This window comes from Ambystoma mexicanum, chromosome 6p (assembly GCF_040938575.1).
Source record: "Ambystoma mexicanum isolate Mex_15411 chromosome 6p, UKY_AmexF1_1, whole genome shotgun sequence".
Lineage (NCBI taxonomy): Eukaryota > Metazoa > Chordata > Amphibia > Caudata > Ambystomatidae > Ambystoma > Ambystoma mexicanum.
In genome coordinates this window covers 484,364,955-484,384,769 of record NC_090935.1, presented here as the reverse complement: position 1 = coordinate 484,384,769, position 19,815 = coordinate 484,364,955, and positions in this window count along the sequence as shown.

Below are 19,815 nucleotides of genomic sequence, written 5' to 3'. Positions count from 1 at the left end.
TCCCGTCAGCTCTTTTTCCAAACCACTGGGTCAACTACCCTCATTCTTAGATTGAAAATAATACCTATGCCCCCTTTCCTGGAGGGCCTTGAGGCCCAGAAGGTCTGCCCCACATGAGCCCCTGGGATACGTCTCGCCTCCCCTTGGACCATCCGTGTCTTCTATAACAGCAATATATCAAGGTCTCGATTCTGCATTTCTCTCCCCAGCAGTGAACGTTTGGTGGGTAAGTTTATTCCTTTAACATTCAACACTCTCCTCTTGAGGACCCCCGCCTGACCCCCTTTCTCAGAGTGCACCATTTAAGGACATGAATCTCCTTCCTGACCACTTGACCACACATAGTACTGAACTCTCCATGTGAGCTTTAGTTTCGCCTTTCTATATCAACCCTTTGAACCCTCCTCACCCGCCTCCCCACATCCCCCCCACCCCCAACTGCCCATAATTCCCTTTTTGAGACGCACACCATATGGCACGCCACCAGGGACGAAGAACCAGCTCTCCCGTTGTCTTCAATATTCCCCTCCCTCACCTTCCCCCAGTGCTGACATTACTTCATCACCTATGTCTTTACCAGTGCACCCCCGTCCCCTCCTTCATGTGTCACCAGACCCCCTCTGAGGAGGGGTGTTGAGTTTCTTAAATTTTCTGCTCGCAGGCATCTTCTTTTTGGTATTCTGCGGGCCCACAGGCCTCCTCTCCTCCCCGGCCTTCAGCCACATCTTCATTCTTTAGAACCTGCAGCACCTCTGCCCGGTGGTCACTAGATAATCCACCTCTCCGCGTTCAAATGACAGGGCAAACGGGAAGGACCAGTGGTAGCTAATCCCCTTGTCAGTCAGCCACTGCTGAAACACCTTGATTGTGTCGCCCTCGTACATGAAGCTCCCCAGTCACTTGGCCTTTTCCAGCACTTATATCTTCTCCCTGTATTGGAGGAAGCAAACAACTATTGATCTCGGACATTTACCACCTGCAACCCTGTGTGTTCTTTCCAGTTACACTTCATTGCCTCCCTCCAGGGCAAACAGCTGGTTGATTAGCCCCTGTACTTTCCGTCCCACATCTGCCACTGACTTGCCCTTTTGCTCTCTGACTGCGAGGACGCGCAAATTATTGCATCACTATCTATTCTCCAAATCGTCTCGTTTCAGAAGGGTCTCCTCATCCCGCATCTCCAGGAGTACCAGCTATAGACGACTGTTTTCCATCCCTTCCATCTTGTCCTCAAGTTTATCCACTATACCCCTAAGGTCGCAGATGGATGCTTGGATATCTGTCCTGATCGCTTTGATTTCTTGGAAGATGTCTGAGGTCTTCTAGTCAGGACCGGTGAGGGAGTCACTTCCCCCGCCGCCATTGTGCCTAGCTGGAGGGGGAGGGAGTGTTCCCCTTTGCTCGCTCCCCGATAGATACTCTCCCGAAGTGTTGAAGGGATATGACTCCCGTGGGGGCCCCTCCGAACTTCCCAGATCGCTCACTGGGCCCCTCCAGGGCAAAGGCAGAGTCGGTCCGCTAAGCGTGGCACCCCACAGGTCTTCGTGAAGTGCCACTCACCCACCTTCCGAGTTCAGGAGTGGGAAGTTATCGCCCTGTCCTCTCCCCTTCCTCCAAGCATCAGCTCCGCACTTGGCTTCTCCCCTCACTCCAGCTGTGCCAGGTGGGTCCACTCTCCGCTCCCACTGTCACGCTACTTCCAGATGGGATCCTCAATCCAGGCCAGGTGTCTCCCCCTCTGTTAACACTGCAGCACAGTCTTCAATGTGGTGTGGCCACCGCAGGCCTTGGCGCAGTGGTTCCAAAGTCTGAGTGTCAGTGGGATGTCCTTCCCCCTCCTGGTCGGGGAAGGCCTGCCCTGCTTTCCCAACATGGCATAGTCTGTGTTCTATGCAGCATACCAATAAGACCTCTATGGGTCAAGATTGCCGCCAAGGAGAGATTTCACGTCTATGGCCCGGGTGGTAGTGGTTTCAGGGCCCTCCTTCCCAAGTCCCCACCTGGGGACTTTCTATATGGCCCATGGGTCCCATTGAGGACTCACAGTATGTGGGAGTATGGCCCGATGTGTTCCCCTGCAAGGGTTACAGGTGATGCCTCTGCTTGCTGCACGACGAGTATTGGAGGTCCCTCACTTTCTGGTGCCACGCGGAGTAGCGCGTGGTACGCTCCACCATGGGCTCACTGCTTGTCCGCCCAGATTCCTCCATCGTCTGCCTCCCAGCTCCTCTTCAAGCCTGGCAGATGTCTGGGGTGGCCTTCCCCGTCCCTCTTGGTCCTCCTCGCTGCTAAATCCTTGGGCTGGATCTCGGTGCTGTGTCTCTGCCACTCCGACACTGGGGCAGTGTGGCCTGGTGGCACTGGTTCCTGGGCCAGGGGCGTGCCTTCACCTGCAGCGGGTCTGTTCCCCCCCTCCCACAAAGGGGGGGGGGTGGAGTGCACTACGTGGCCGGGCCTCTGCTCGCGGCTCTACACTCCTGCCGCACCTCATTCAGCACGGGCCCAAGCCGCGTCCCCACATGTCTAACGAAAACTGCTACACAGGACGTTCACTCCCCTCTCAAACTAGGCAGGGGGGGCTCCTGCTCTCAGCACCTCAACGATGGGGTCGAGCTCTTCTCTCCTCCTGCGTCCAGCCGAGTCGCAGCGGCTCGTCGTTCCTTGGGTTACTCCAAGGATCCAGGGGGAAAGCTTGCATTGACACTCCCTGGGTCTTGGGGGCGGGGGAGTGGGGGGCACTGGAAGACCACCAATTTGCCCGCCCTGCACCGGGGGTAGGACTACGCACAAGAGCCCAAGGGTACGAGATGGAGCTGCCATCTTGGTCAGCGCCCCTTAGCGGTCTCTCACAGCTGCTACTTTTAAGCTTGCAATTCCCAATGGCAACGGGATGATGAGATATGATAGGAAAGAGGGTAGAGGCAGTGGGGTTGCTCTAATTCTAAGACTCTCCTTCTCTATTTGGGAAACTAATGGTTATATTATGGATGGAATTGAATCCCTCTGTGTCAAGATTGGTCTTAACGCTGAAGCTACAATTAATGTCCTATTGATTTATCGTCCTCCCTCCTTGTCTGAGGATTTTACAACGAGCCTCATTAGCTTTCTTCTTCTGCTTGTGAAACCTAATACTAGCTTTCTTGTTATGGGTATTATTAATCTATGGCTGGAGCATAAAGACGATGCTGCCGCGATAGAACTCCAGGCAGCACTGACAGAGCTAGAATTTGACCAACCGATTCAGACTCCTACACATAGTATGGGCATATTCTTGATTGGGTGGCCTGCCACAAGGTAAGGACAAAGGATGTTCTGGTATCAAGCTGTCTGTGGTCCAATCATTTCTTTGTTGAGTTTACTGTGCTCGTTGACTTTCCTAGTAGTGAAAGACAGAATGAGGTTAGGTGTGACTTCCAGAAACTAAGAAAATATCTGTAGAAAATAAAGAAACCCTTTTTTCTCCCTTGGCTGACCTGTTGGAATATGTTTCCCCTAAGGAGTTGACAAAGTCTATACTTCTTCACGTGGACACAGTGGCAAATACGTTAGAACCACAAAAGAAAAAAATGCTCAAGGAAGGCAATACAAACAATTTGTTCTCCCCGGAGCGGAAGATCCTAAAATCAGCAACTCTCAAACTTTTTTATAAATGGAAACTCTGTCCGACCTAGCCACCATTGGTAGTCTACAAGGCTGCTGCTAAAAATTATAGAATAGCAATAATTGAGGCCAAGAACAACTTCTTTTACAACAGAATTAAGAATGCTCAATCAGACACTAGGGAACTTTTTAAGATCCTTAAAGAGCAGTAATCTACTTATCAGACTATCCCTGATCTTGTGGTAAAGGTTAGTGCCTGGTGCAAAGGTATTAAGAATGCTATGCAGGATAAGCTAAATAACATTAGGGTTGATATCGTCAAGTAGAAAGAGCACTCTAGGATACAGAAATTGGAAATCCAGGGTGGGTATTCAGCAAGGCCCCTCCATTCCGCTACTCAATTTTAGTCCTATCTCAATAGAGGATTTGGCCGCTATCATCCAGCAGCTGAAAGCTACTAAGTGCAAAAATGACCCTTCTGCAGCCATTATTATAAAAACTTGGCCACCTACTTTGATTGCAACTATATGCAAATTTGTTCATCTGTCCTTTGAAGCAGGGATTGTGCCCCAGGAATTAAAACGTGCTTGGGTGACATCTATCCTCAATAAACCTGGTCTTTCACCTGATGTTTCAAAGATTTCAGGCCAATCACGAACACCCGTTTTCTTTTCAAAATTTAGGACCAGGTGGCATATAGACAAATAGCCGTTCATTTGAAAAATGTTCCTATTTTAAATGACCACCAATCGGGTTTCAGAGTTGGCTCCAGAACTGAGACAGCCCTGCTAGACCTAAAATCTAGGACCATGCAGCGCATGGATAAAAATGAAGCCTCTATGCTTATGCTATTAGATTTGTCAGCAGCCTTCGACCTGGTGGACCACTCAATCATGGTCATCAGGTTGTGGGAAGTTGCTAATTTTTCATCAATAGCAGCCCAGTGGATCTCATCTTTCCTCTGCCATAGGGAAAGCAGAGCGTTCTTTAGGGAAGCAGAAGCTATGTCTATTGACATTAGCTTTGGGGTACCACAGCGCTCATGTACCTTGCTGTGTCTTTTTAACATCTTTACAGTTACCTTCTTTTTGATGGTTGCACATGAAGGGGTGATATTTACAAACTATGCCAACGATACACAGTGTGTCATCCTATTATCTGCAACCACGATCAAGATGAGTTACAGATTATTAAAATCTATGCCCTAATTGAGGCCTGGATAGTCGCTAAATTAACCCCTCTCAAAAGTTAAAACGTTGGGGGTTATTCTTGACCAACATCTCAGTATGAAGTCTCATGTGTGTAGTGTGGTATCTTCCTGTGCCTACTAAATCAAACTGTTAGCCCATCTCAGACCCCATGATCTCGCAAGCAAATGCCGAGACAATCACAAGAGCAACAGTGGGAGATAAAACTGATTATTGCTCTAGCCTACATGTGGGCACATCTAAATCTTTTTGCAATAGACTGCAGGTCATCCAAAATGGGGCCGTAAGAGTAGTTATGGGTCTGTATAGGAGATACCATGTGTCTGGAGATAGTCAAGCTCTTCATTGGCTGCCAATACAGTCTAGAATCCTCTTCCGACTGTTTGTAATAACTCAGAAATGTAGGCAGGGAAGAATGCCTGGGTACCTACAGGATCTACTATCTAACAAAACACTTCGAAAATCACTGAGGTCCAACAGTTAGGACCACTTGATGACCCTATGTGTAGAACTGTAAAGGTCTCTAAGGGAGCCTTCTTTGCTGCTGCCCCTAAGGCATGGAACGACCTTCCTTTAGAGTTAAGAGGCATTGATCCTATTGATGTTTTCAAAAGAAAACTGAAGACATTCCTGGTTGCCTAAGGTATTCTGTCCCTGCTATACGATTTGGTTTCTGTTCATCACCATGGGTTTTTGTGTTCCTATGTTTGTAATGGTTGCGCCCTCAAGCCTACGAGTCAATGGCCTGCGCAATATAAATCTTTTAAAGTAAAAGTAAAGTAAAGATGAAATGGAGGCGATAGGTCACCAAGTGACTCTGGTCCTGCAGGAAATCAGGATCATGGATGATCAAATGGCCTCATTCCCCCCTCCCACAGGAAGCAAAAGAAGCAGTGGACATGGAGAGTAAGGTCGAACAGTTAGGGAGAATTCTCTTAAAAAGGCAAATTTCCCTTACTTATAGAGTCCTGCTAAGAGTGAGACCCTTTTTCCCCACTCTTGGACAGATTGCTAGTGTGTATTTTAGGCTGTCTTGTGTGCTTATGGTCTATGGGGTTTTCTCACCCTCATATAATAGGAATCATCTTTTTAACATGTGTGGTACACAGCACCCTCCGTGCCTTATCACTGGGGTGTCGTAGCGACCCCCAAACATAGACTCCATACCCTGGGACTGACTACTGTCTCCCAGGGCATGTAAAGTTACCATTGACTTTACTAGTCAATAGTTATGAACAAAACCAGCACAACCCATCTTACTATGGAGGTACTGGGAAGGGTTAATAGTTTTTCCCTAGTGTTCATTTTCGAGGGGTACTGTACAGTCCCCCTCAAATGTTTCTGGCTGGTGGCAGTGGTTACTACCATACATATTCGACCACGAATATTGCTCTATGGGATTTTCCCATTGTTCGAGGCTACCACTTTTACTGACAGCATCTAACATACTCCTGGTTTATTTTTATATTAACTTTACTCCGGTAGGTTTTTATTGCCATAACTTTAATAATATTTCTCTCGTGTCTTTCTCTGAAAACCTAACCCAGGTCGGGGATCCTTTGTTCGACCTTTTGGCGGGGTTCTGCACAGAAGCCCTCCTCTCAGCGCCACTGAGTCTGGGGTAGACAGGATGTTTGGGAAGGGGAATAGGCACCCTGGACCGGGTTGCCTATGCCTACGCAACCCAAGTCACACTCTGCCCTGATAGGCTGGGTGGGGTTCTCCCGCCAGGAGAGCCACCCCAATGTGTGAGTGACAGCTATCCTGTATGAATGGGGGTCTTGCTGCATAAAAGCAGGGTCCTGAGGACTGGAGGACAAGACGTCACCACTGGAACTAAGAAACCAAAGAGGAGAGAAGCTGAAGACATCTGCAACGACTGAACCACCAGTGAAGCCCTGCTGCAGATTCTCACCACTTTTCTCCAATGACTTGAGAAGATCTTCCTCTGCAAGAGTCTTCTTCCCTTGAGCTGGTGGGGCCAACCAGTTCGCCAATCGCCTTGCACGACCTGCCTTGGTCGAATCGACAGTGTCGAGCACTAGAAGACCGGATAGCCATGCACCCGTCCACCAGGGCCGCGATTTAAAGGAGCGTACCGTTTATTCATTTTGGCAGCACCATGGCCGGTTTCATACCTGGGCAGTGCAGTAACTCGAACCTTCCTCCACGACGAGAGTCTTTTCCTCTGCTGGATCTCCCGAATTGCAGGAACTGCCAGGAATAACCGCCACCGCAGGAGCCTCTTCCACTTTTAAGGTACATTGTTCCGCCAGGCCTCCCGTTTCGTTGGGTATCGCTAAAAGTGTTTTAAATCCTTTACTTACCTACTGGGTTGGCCACCCCTATAATCTAACATTGTCTTTCACCTTCTGCAACCGCCTTTTCGAATCGTTAAACAAGGACTTGACTGAAGTGACTATAACATTTTTCACCCAGGCACTTTGCCTTGTACCATTGACACTGGCACAGGCCTATTGACTCTGGCTAAAACTGTTACAACTGCCTTCTCTACATTGCTTCTCACCTAGAAATGTGTTGGTGCACCTAACTCTTATAACCACCTTTTCCCGCCCTCTTTTTAAACTTGTGAAGTTCCATTTTGCTCGTTTTTCACCTCAGTATTGCATATGCTAAAGTACTGGCTTTGACTAACTTGTTCAAAATCTACTTGGGAAGTGTTGCTGGTGTGTTAAAGAGTCTAGCCCTGTATAACTCGCCTTTACCTCCCTTTTGAGAAATTGTTAGAGTGCCATTTCTGCTTGGTTTTCACTGTGCCGGTTTGCTCAATTTTCACTCTTGCTCAAACCTTTCTACAATTTAAATAGGGAGTTGTATATACTTTTACAGACTGTTTTAACTTACTTTAAGAATAGTGATTTGTGTGTGAACATCGGAGTGTGTAAAATATATATATTCTTTTTGATACAAAGCTTTGGTCAGTGTTTCCTTGTTCCATAGTATTGTAGTCCTATTGTGTAAACCCTGAATACTACTCATCTCCCTCTTGAGATAAGTCTGACTGCTTAGCCATAGCTACCAACTAAATCTTTGTGGTACAGACTGATACCAAAGGGGATTTATTGCATATACCTGTAGTCTTAATCTTCTGTAGTGCTAACTAAGGGAACTGCACAGGATTCTGCCTAACACGAACAAGACTAGAATGGAGGCACAGGTAAGATTTCCACAGAGCTGGTAAATCTTCCTTTCCTGGTTCAACTCCAGTACTTTTTGCTTTTCTAGTGGGATATTTTTTCATTAATACCTCACTGAGTGGGAACCTTTTTCCACACTCACCCAATCTTTAACTTTTTATGGGTGTCATTTTTAAGACTCTCCATAGTGTCTTTTTAAGGTTCTCATGTCTAACAACTTATTGGCAATAAGTGCCTGTTGTTGCTGGGTTGCCATAGGGGCTCCCCATTTAACTTTCTTGTGCTAACCTTGAGTGAGCTACAGGTCCCAAGGGTAGAAAGGATCTTTGGATCCCTTTTACATTTTTATTCTGTGAAACCAGCACACCCCACCTTATGTGGAGTGCTGGGGAGATACAATGTATCCCCTTTCACATTTAAACTAACAATTCTGTTACAGTGACAAGCTTACCTTTAATGGCTGGCGGCAGTGATACCTTTTACTAATTTGGTGCACCTTTACCGCGGGCTGTAATCACAGCTGCAGTAAAGGCACCTAAGGGTGCTCATTTTACCAAAATAGCCCCGGTCTTCTTTTTCTGCCATTTTAGTGTTTGTCGTTTCTTGTTCCTCCCCCTGACATCCAGGGGGGGAAATTCCTTTGTTTGAGTTTTGTCTTTGGCGGGAGTCCCCTGGACATCCCGCCCAGGCTCCAGTCAGTCTGTAAGCACAGGAAGTGGGGGAGGAGTCCAAAACTTCCCCCTCCTTTGTCTTAGGTCTTCCTTCAACTGGGCCAAATCCCAGTGGGGGGTTGGCTGTCCTGATTGGACAGCCAGACGCCCCTTTCTTGTAAAATGCGGGGAGAGAATGCAGAGGTTGTGTTGCTGTTCCTGATAAATACTGGAAACCTGGAAGCTGATGTCATGTCGACCACTGGAACAGAAAACCGAAGAGGATGACGAAGGAAAAGCGGCGGGAATTATTTCCAGCGACTAGAGAGGCAACAGGAAAAATGGCAGCACTGTACCCACTCCTGAAGAGCAAGTCCATGCCCCTCCGGACAAAGATCAACGTCTACAAGGCGATCATCAGACCAACCCTGACGTATGCCTCCCCAGCATGGATGATCTGCCATGAGCGACACCGGAAGAGTCTTCAGATAGTCCAGAACAAGGCCCTGCGGATATCGTCTGAAGCTCCAATATTCACAAGGATAGACCTTCAGAGACCTGGACATCGAGATGTTGGACGAACATCTAGCGAAGCTGAGTAAGAACTTCTGCCAAGGACTGGATCAGAACCCGAACCCTCTGATCAGAAGACTCAATGCCACCGCTGCAAACCCCTTCGACCGCTACCCGCAGCCCATCACTGCGAAGACCCTGTGAAACCAGCTCTACTGTGACAAGACCACACATACCAAGAAGAATACAAACCCACAACTACATACTCAACCCGAAAAGATGGAGTAATGAGGCTCAAGCCTCGGTATCCAAAAATCACAGCTGATGGATAAAAATCAATCAGCAAGAAGAACAAGCCCTGATGTCATGTTGACCACTGGAACAGAAAACCGAAGCGGATGATGAAGGAAAAGCGGCGGGAATGATTTCCAGCGACCGGAGAGCCTGCTGTGTAACCGGAGACTGCTGCAGCCCTTCCTTCCAATCGACCTGGGGTCTCCGAAAACGATGACCCAAACCCACAGCCTAGTGAGTCCCACTAGACTCAAGACCACCTGCATTTTGAGCCATTCCACGGGTTGCTGTGACCTTGCGATCTTGCAACACCCCAATACCTTGGGACCTCCAGCCACTGTGCAGTGCACGGTCTTCCGAATTCCGAATCTCGCTGAAACTTCGTGGGCATCCTAGTCTATCTCCAGAGACACAAATCGAGTCCAAAAAGTCCCCTCCCAAGAGTGCTGGACCTTTTTAACGACGAGAATTCAACCGTGATTTTCTGTCTTCTTCTGTGCTCCTTGAAAAGGCGCCAAACCCGCAGAACCGCCGCGAGAGAAATCTTGCCTAGAGCCTTCTTCATCGATCCCTGCTGCAAAGTCCCTTCTGAGGTCTTGTGTTCAGTCTCCAGGACAAGGAATCCACTGACCGGGTATTTGGCTGCAGTCCCTGAAGTTCTCCTGCTACAATCTCTTCTTCATTGCTGAGGTACTGTGTTGGCTTGGGTATATACTTACCTTAAGCCTGTTGGGATTTCTGTGTAGTCCTGGGGTGTTTTCTGTGATTGGGAGGTCTCTCGTCCAGTACACCCAGTCCCACTGCTAGAATCCTGCTGGGGTGTCTTCTGTGAAGCCTCTGGACCCTCTTCTAACCCTAAAAGTAAAGTACTTACTTGTTTGCCAGTTTTCCTAAGGAAACTCTGACTTTTGCTACAAAAGACGTTATTCTAACACTGACTGTTGGTCACTAGTCAGTGACCCCCTACTGCTACTGAGAACACTCATGCTCTAAGGGAAAGACTTTGAAGGGATTGGGACTTCTGCCTAGAAAAGAAATCAAGTGTTTTAGCTACTTGTAAAGAGTTGGTGGGTAACTGTAATTCTCAGAGTGAACAGTTACAAAAGTTCTTACTGATCTTGAATGTGTGATGCACTCATCTTAAAAGTATGGTTAACATCTTTTCTTCCTTAGCGCTTGATTTGCCAGTCTAAAAGAAAGTATTTGTAAAGGTATTTTACTCTGTGATTAGGTTGTGCCTCTTTACAAAAGTAATTGTTGGTTTCACAAAATTATTCCTGTAGGGTAATTGTATGAGTGTCCTCCAACTGTTGGTATCACCAGGTTAGTCCTGTTAGGATAACTGTATGAGTGTCCCCCAACTGGGTCTTGCTTCCCCTGACTTGCTGCTAGCCTGTCATTAATAAGTCTACATTAGGTTGTTGCCTACCTAGAATAACTATTCAGTAAAGTGACACATTGGGTTTTACTGTCCCCTTCATTGTGAAGTTAAAGTAAGTGGGTTTTACTTATCTTGTGTTAGCTGTGTGCCATCCAAAACAAGTTACCAGAGTTATTGCTTACCTCAATCTGGGGTTACCTGATTTCCAAAGCATCTGTAATTGTACATTACATCCTTAGGTTTTACTCACCTGGTATAACTGTGTTATGACAAAAGTAGTTATAGGTTTTTACTGCACCTAGAATAAGGGCCTCATTACACGGTCGGCGCTAAGGGTTTACTGGTACCAGTATTTTACCGTTACCGGTAAATCCTTACCGCCTTACCACGAGGTCCCTTTGCGGGTTGGGGAATTTAACGCCTGCTTTTTGCAGGCATTACAAATCCAACCCACAAAGGGACCGGGGTGCTAATTACGGTACCGCAATTTGCGGTACCGTAATTAGCACCTTCCCCATTCCCATTATGCCCTATGGGGCAAAAATGGGAATGGGGAAGGGCAATGGAGGAAGGAGGAATTCCCGCCTTCCCAACCTTGGAATAGGGCGGTAATTCCCCTTTCCTCCAAGGCGGTACCGGTAAATTACCGGCATGAACGATGGTTTACCGCCTACCGTGTAATGAGGCCCTAAGTGTTTCACTATTCACCAAAAGTATATTGTCCAGTTGATTGTTTATGTGATTTGTTCCAAGAGTCACTGTACAACTGGAAGGGCCTACTGCCCTTATATTACCAAAAGTAATCTGAAAGTAACCATTGGTCTTTTACTCCCAAAGAATAGGCTTGACCTATACTAAATGTGTATGACAAGGTTTTGACTTCCCTAGAACTACTGTTAGGTGTTCCAAATAAGGTCTATACTTGGGTCTGTGTACTTTCAAGTATAGTGTTGTGTCTTATATTGTGAGTTTATATAATGTGTTAGTACTTACTTAACCCCTAGATTTATCTGGGCCTACTTTTATTTAAATAAATCCTTTATTGTTACAATACATAGTGTTTCAGTGTTTCTTTGGATCATTTGTATTACAATTTCCACTTGTACTGTATCTACTGCCCTCTCTCCCTCCTAAGATAAGCCTGGCTGCTCTGTCTACGCTACCCCGAACTCAGGTGGTACAGCCTTATACTAAGAGTGGAGTCTTGTACTGTCTCAGTAGAATGGTTTTGCTAGGCCCTTAACTGGACTTCAGAAAAACTGTCCTAACACCCCAGCAGCCCAGTTGGGGGCCCTGATGGAGAGCACTTATACGACGCAGAAAGGCAGAGCAGCATCACACAGCAACCGCAGGGGGTCCGGTCCCGGAGCCGCAGCGAGAGAGTGGCCAGCCTGATATGTGCATCTGCCCTGTGAGTAAGACCAATATGCCATGAACTGACTTTTATTTGTTTAAGTTAAACTTTTAAACAATATTATGGCAATTTCATTATTTTCCGTAAATGTGAGAAGCCTTAAGGACAAGAGCAGATGCGCTAGCATCCTGATTTTTTTGGCCAGCCAGAATAGTGTTTATTTTCTACAGGAATGTGCCATTCCTTTTTCCTAGTCGTACAGACATGGAGGACCAGTGGACTCTAGGCCCCTCATATTGGTCGGGGGGAGGGGATAGCAGTAGGTCTACAGGTGTAGCCATCTTAGTCAGAGGGAGGCGGTTCACGGCCGACTGTCACTGAGCTTGAATGCGGCAGAACCCTTGTCGTTGATGGCTTGTGGGCGGGGGAGCCGGTGAGGCTCATAGCTGCGTACGCGCCCTATGACCTAGGTGAGCGGATGGAACTTTTCCAGCGTCGCAGGCCACTGCTGGTCACCACCAGAATATTGATGGGTGGAGATTTTAACTGCATCTTGGAAGAGGGAGGATGCATTGGCCTGAGGGAGGGCTCTGGGTGGATGGATGCTGCGGCAAAGTTGCTGGCAGAAATGGTGTGCGAGGCATCCTTTAAGGACGTAATCAGGTCAATGGGGTCTAATGCCAGTAACTTCTCTTGGAGCTCCCCAGATGGCTCACTGCACACTAGGATAGACTTTGTCTCCCCCTCACTGTTTGGGAGGCAAATACAGAGTACTATGATACCTGTTCACTTCTCTGACCATCAAGCCTTCCAGGGTGAACTGACGGGCAAGTTCCTAGCAGTACCAGGATCCTGGAAGTTGAACAGCTCCCTGCTGACAGAAGAGAGACTGGAGGTTGACCTAAGGGGGATGTACAGGTTGTGGCAGGAAATGAAGGATGGCTTCCAGTCAACGGGGGAGTGGTGGGAATGGGTCAAAGGAAGGGTCCAGGACTTTAAGAATGCAGGGAGGAGAAAAACCCAGGTGAGGAAGAGGGAGTGCAAAAAACTGTAGCAAGAACTGCAGGAACTGGATGATCTACAACTCAGGGGATGGGACGTAAGGGGTCCCCTGGAGGAAGTCACGAGGGAGCTGAGCCAGTACTTTTGGGATGAATCCAATGGCATAATCTTCCGTATCAAGGTGGAGAACCTGGAGAAGGGGGAGAAATGCAACTCCTTCAGGAAAGTCTACGGTATGCACACCCCATTGGTTTAACGGTTTTGTACGATCGGATGAAGAAAAAAGGTCCGACCCTACAAAACGACCGAAAAATGCTACCACCAAAGGTTTGCACACCAAAAGTTCGAACCTTTGGTGGTAGCATTGCAGGTAGGTAAAAAAAAAAAATAAAAAAAAAAGAAAAGACTGCGGGGGGTTGCGGGGGACACCGCCTCAGCACACCGCAAAAAGAAAAAACAAAAAAACGGGGGCTGCAGGGGTGTCCCCCGTAGTATGTAAGTGTGTTTGCATGAGAAAGGTGCTAACTTTTGGTAGTTCGCACCTTTCTAATGAGAACATTCCGGCCGCAACTAAATCAGCTGCGGTCAGATCACTTAGAATCGGTTTAACTGCGTGATAAGGAGGGGAACATTTGTAACACAAGGGATGGCATAATGAGGGTTGCACTGAATGCCCCCCTCACGCTGCAGAAGCTGCACATTACGACCAAATCTTTCAAGGCAGGTAAAACACTAGGAAGTGACGGTCTCCCAGCCAAATGCTGCGTCACTCTGTGGGACATAGTAGGACCAGACCTACTCGAGGTGTACAAGGATATGATCGCAAGCGGTAGTATGCCTCAGTCTATGAGGGACAGTATCATCACTCTTGTACAAGCGGAAAGGAGAGAGGTGTGACCTCAAGAACTGGAGGCCCATCTCTCGCCTGAACGTGGACTACAAGATTTTGGCAAAGACAATGGTGACTAGACTCAGCGGTCCATTCAGTACGATTATCCACCCGATCAAAACTGCAGGGTCGCTGGACATAGGGTCGCCGACTGCCTTGCCCTGATTAGGGACACAATCCAGTAAGGCACGGACCGCAAGTTACGGGAAGCACTGGTGTGCCATGACCAGAAGGCCTTTGACTGAGTCTCCCATGAGTTCATGGACAGGGTCCTTCAAGGGTTTGGGATGGCAGAATTCTTCTGCAATTATTTTAAAGTAATGTATAACGACATATTCAGTTCAGTCATGGTAAATGGTTGGAAAACAGAGCCCTTTCCAGTAAAGTCTGTGGTTAGGCAGGGCTGTCCTCTCTAGCCCCTCTGTTTGTTTGCCTCATAGAGCTCTTTGCGAGTACATCAGGAATAAACCAGACATCAGAGGCATCCCGGCACCAGGAGACGCAAGAAGAGAAGTGTAGTGTTCGCTCTACATGGGTGACGTCACCCTCTCCTGCGCAGACTGTCGATTAGTGTCAGAGCTTCTGGGGACCTGTGAAGACTTTGGCCACGCATCAGGTGCAAAGATCAACGCAGCGAAATCCCAGACCATGCTGTTTGGAAAGTGGGATACTAACCAGACGCTCCTTTCCTTCCCAATTTAGAGGGACTTCATCAAGATCTTTGGGGTCTGGTATGGGAAGGAGGGGGCAGCACTGAAAAGTTGGAAGGAACACCTGGCCAATGTTAAACAGAAACTGGGTCTCTGGAGTCTCTGCAAACTGAGCATGGAAGGGAAAGCTCTGGTGCTGAGAAACAATTCCCTGTCTGTGCTGCAGTATGTAGCCCAAGCATGGCCTCTCCCAGCCAATGTGAGGCGCAGGCCATCAATGCCTTGGTCTTCCACTTTGTCTGGGGTGCAAAAATGGACAGTGAAAACATCCATGCACAAGGAGCCTCGGAAAGGGGGAAAAAGGAATCCCTGACCTCCCTACTATACTGCGGGCCTTCTTCGCATGCACCTGCGTCAGGTTTTCCATGGACAACATCAATAAAACCCACTTTGCTCATCTTCTTTTCCGCTTCTTCCTCACATCAACATGGAGGAAGCTGGGCTGGGACAAGTGGGATAACTCCCTCCCTTAAAACTGGTCCCTTCACTGGTACCACAGGGGGATGGAAAGGTTTGTGGGGGATATCAGCCTTCAGGGGGTGGTGCCTACATTGTGGACCCAGAGAATGATCCACAGCCTGATCATGACAAAGGACATCACAGACCCCATTGAGGACCTGCCAGCGGCCACACTCACCCAGGTGTGGGAGAGTGTGGCATCATATACTTAAAAAAAGAAAATGTATTGGCATTTAGTAAACATTTCTCAACACCACAACTTCCCCTCCCCCCTGACAGAAACTGATACCCTCTTCCATGTCTTCTAGCGTGTTTGACGCTATATCCCTATATCAGCTCATGTCCAGCACCCGTATGTTTTGGGGGCACCATTGTTGCACAAAGTTGCTTTGCAAAAATGTTAACATCTCTCCCCATTCCTTCTGGAATCTGTCCGCGTCTCCTTGGGCCCTGTATGTCAACCATTCCATCGCCACTATGTCCCAGAGCTTATGGTACCAGCTGATAATCGACGGGGCAGAGCCCTATTTCCAGTCTTTGACTTACTATCCATGCAGCTGGTAGTGCCGTTGTCAGAGCTCTTTTCTGCGATTGAGGTGATGATCAGCTTTGGGTTCAGGGACCCCATTATAGTCTCTGCTAGTGTCAGGGGTAGGGCTTATTGGGGCAGCCCCACCAGATGTGCATCCAATCCCCCACTCTCCTGCATCCCTGCATCCCCTCCAGCATTCCTCGGATGTGGAACAAAACATCTTGCGCAGTTTACTGATGGTGTAATGTCAACGGAGCATCATTCTGAACCACACTTCTCGTAGTTGAAGTGACCTGGTCAATTTACTGATGTTCTTCCATAGCTCCTACCAGTGTCTCATGGGTATTGCTTCCCCTAGTGAGTTTTCCCAGGCAACATGATACAGCCAGGGTCTTATGTCTGGGCATTCTTATAATGTTTTGTATATATCTGCTAACACGTGTTTGCCCCGGGTGTGAGGTGATGAATATCTCAAATTTCGTTAATGGCCTCGAAGCAGCCTGTAGAATCTCCTTCTGCCTCAACCAATGTCTGAGTTCGGTATATTCAAATCGTTCTCCCACTCCTACTTGTGTCTTGCAGTCTACAAATGACATCACTTCCCCTTCCCATTGCATGTCTCTGAACTATAAGCACTCCCTTTCCTTCCTCTTTTTAAATGCACCTTTGTCCTCCCCGCAGTGTAATTGGAGTTTTTGAATATTGGGGCAAAGGGAGATGGTATTGACGACAGATGCACTTTCTTGAGTCTCCTGTCCTAGATGTCACATGTTGTGCGAAGGACCCCCGCTCTGGCATGCGTTCGGAGGTCTCATTCCTCTGTAGCCAGAGCAGGCCTGTTAGGGACATTCCTGCTACCGCCATTTCCATGCGCTCCCATATTTTATCAGTACATCCCGTGAACCATTCTCTAACCACTCTGGGTCGGGCCGCTTCGTCATACTGGTACATGTTAGGGAGCCCTATTCAATCCCGTGTGTCTGGGGGACCTCAGTACGTCCATAGCTACTATCGGGCGTTTTTTTCTGCCAAATAAATCTGGAGATTAGTGTGTTCAAGCTTTTAAAGAATGCGCTTGGGAAAACTATCAGCAATGTATGGAATCTGTACAGTATCCTCGGGAGGGCCACCATCTTAACAGTGTTTATACGTCCCATCCATGAGATTCGCTTTGGGGACCACTTGGCAAAGTCAGTCTGTGTCTGTGTGAGTAGGTCTGGTAGGTTAGCTTTCTATAATGCAGCCACCCTGCTTGTCAGTTTGATACCTAGGTGTGCTAGGCTGCCCTCCGCTACCCTAAATAGGGAGCACTTCTATATATGACTGGCCGTATCTTTCGGGAGCCCTATTTCTAAGCTCTCTGACCTTCCCATATTTATTCTTTAAGCCAGATTGCCCTTCTTGTTCTTTGAGAGCGGTAACTAGGGCGGGTATCGACTTCTCCCGCTCTACTAACGTCAGTAGCATATTGTCTGCGTATGCTGCCGTTTTGTGTATTTCCTCCCCAAAGGGTACCCCCTTAATGGACTGGCTCAGCCATATTGCCGCTGGGAGGGGTTCTAGGTAAATAGCTTATAGGTGAGAAGACAGGGGGCACCCCTGTCTCGTCCCTCGTTCTGTGCAGACTGCTTCAGAGATTTGGTTGCTTGCCAGGCGGAGCACCGGGGCGCTATAGCTTACTCAGACCTTTTGTATGTATCGAGGCCCAAAGCCCAACTGGATCATCGTCTGAAACAGATACGGCCACTCCACTCTAAGAAATGCTTTCTCACTGTCCAGTGCCCGGTATCTGTTTCAGTTCAAATTTTTCCAGGAGGTGTTATACCACGTTTGCCCCCCTTTAATAAATCCCGATTGGTCTTGTCCTATTATCCCCGGGAGGACCTCCTTTACTCTCTCTGCTAGTATCCCAGTGTAGATTTTGGCATCTTTATTCAATAGCGCAATGGGCCTATATGAGCCACAATTTGTGAAGTCTTTATTTGGCTTCCTAAAAAGGAATACTTTGGCTTCTGACATGGAGTTCGTTACCCCTTCACCATCCCTAAAAGAGTTGAACAGCTTTGCTAAGAATCCTTTAACCTCATTACGGTAGACTTTATGGAATCCTCTTGTAAAACCGTCTGACCCCGGTGATTTATTGCACAGCAGGTTTTTTATCACCCTCTCCACCACCACCTCTTATTTCCCGGCCCAGGCTCTCTCTCTCCTCCAGTGTCATCTTTGGGAATTCTATACTTCCCAGGAATGCCCATATCTTTTTGACATCGGATTTCTCTGTAGCGTATAGTTCCCTATAGAATGCTTCGAAGGCCTTGGTTATCCCCTTTGATTCCGTTGTTAGCTCCACACCTGCTAGCTTTATTACCTCTATATGCAGCTGACCCTTCTGCTGGTTCAGAAGCCTTGCAAGCATTTTGTCTGCTTTGTTGGCACTTACGTAATACCTTTGTTTAAGCCGTAGTAGGGTGCTTTCCGCTTTAGATTTGTTGAGGAGCCGTAGTTGGGTCTGTGCCTCTAACTTTATTATAGTTCCCTCTTGATTTCTGTCCTGCTAATATGCTTTGAGCCTGTGTCAGTGCATCCTCTAGCTCTTTCTCTAATCTGTTTCTTTCTTTTTGCCTTTGGGATTTTCTTTTTGCCTTTGGGATTTTAAGAGATTAATTCCACCCTCAGAACTGCTTTAAAGGTATCCCATACACTCCTCATCGGGGCCCCAGCTATATCATTCAGAGTAAAGTATTCCAATATTTTACCCCTCACCTTCTCTCGCATAACCGGGCCCCTCAATATTTCACTTGGGAGCCGCCATGACCATAGTGGACTATTTGGTTTTAGTTCCCCTAGGGAGATCATTAAGGCATGATCGGACAATTCTATCGGGCCGAATTCTGTCTCTGAGTGACGCCCGTATCCCGGGGGTCCCCAATGTGTAGCCTATTCTTGAGTATGTCTGATGCACATGCAAGAAGCATGTATACCCTGTTTCCTGTCCCTTTTTCGCCCTCCATAGCTCCTTTAACGCGATCCCCTCCATTTTATATCGTAATACATCCAAGGGTTGTACGCCCTTATGAGTATTCTGCCCACTCCTATTGATCTCTGGGTCCCAAGTAATGTTAAGGTCCCCTGTGATTATGAGTTCCCTGACTGCAAATTGCTCTAGTTTCCCCAGGACTTGTTTAAGAAATTAGTCTTCGCCTGTGTTGGGGGTGTAGATGGTTCCTCTAGTGATGGCTCTCCGTCCTATTTGCACCTGAATGAATATGTATCTCCCGTCCGGTCTACTAGCGTATTCATTACTTTTGCGCCCAGTGTGTTCTTGAAGCCAATTATTACCACTGTCTTAGTGCTTGCATTCGCCTGGTGCAATTCTGTATATTGCTGAAATTGTATTGTGTGTTTGTCTTCCTTCCTTATGTGTGTCTCCTGTAGTAGGAACATGTCTGCATTGTGTTCATTTATCAGAGTTTGAGCCTTCTTCCATTTACTGACGTGTTCAGGCACCTCACATTAAGTGAGAGAATCACTAGTGGCTTCCCCATTGATTTATCCTACCCAATCACCCCTTGTCATTGTGCGCCTTATGTTCCTTCCCCATTCGTCCCTATGCCTGTATGGGTGCAGTTCCTCTTGCCCCCCCCTTTCCCTCCCCTCCCCTCCCACTGACCCTCCCCTGGTCCGACTCGGTATCCGTGGACTCTTCCCACTTGGTGGGTGTTAGGGAGAATTCTCACTGATGGCTGGTGAGTCCCCCAGCAGCTTTGCTGGTCTTCTGGAGTTTATTTTGTTTTCACTTGGTAAGAGTGTGAGCTTTTCCCCCACTCTTACCTGTGTTTTGCCATGTGTATTTCTCTGTTTTTGTGATTGTGGACCATGGAGTACATCACTTCAGTAGCCCCCTTCTTTTGTGTGTCACACAGCACCCTCAGTGCAGTGGCACAGGGTTGTCTTTGAGACTCCCCCTCCCCTACCCCCCGGACTCCATTTCTGATGCTGACTACAGTCCCCCAGAAAAGGGTAAAGTTACCATTAACTTTACCTATCAATCTACCACAGATCCAG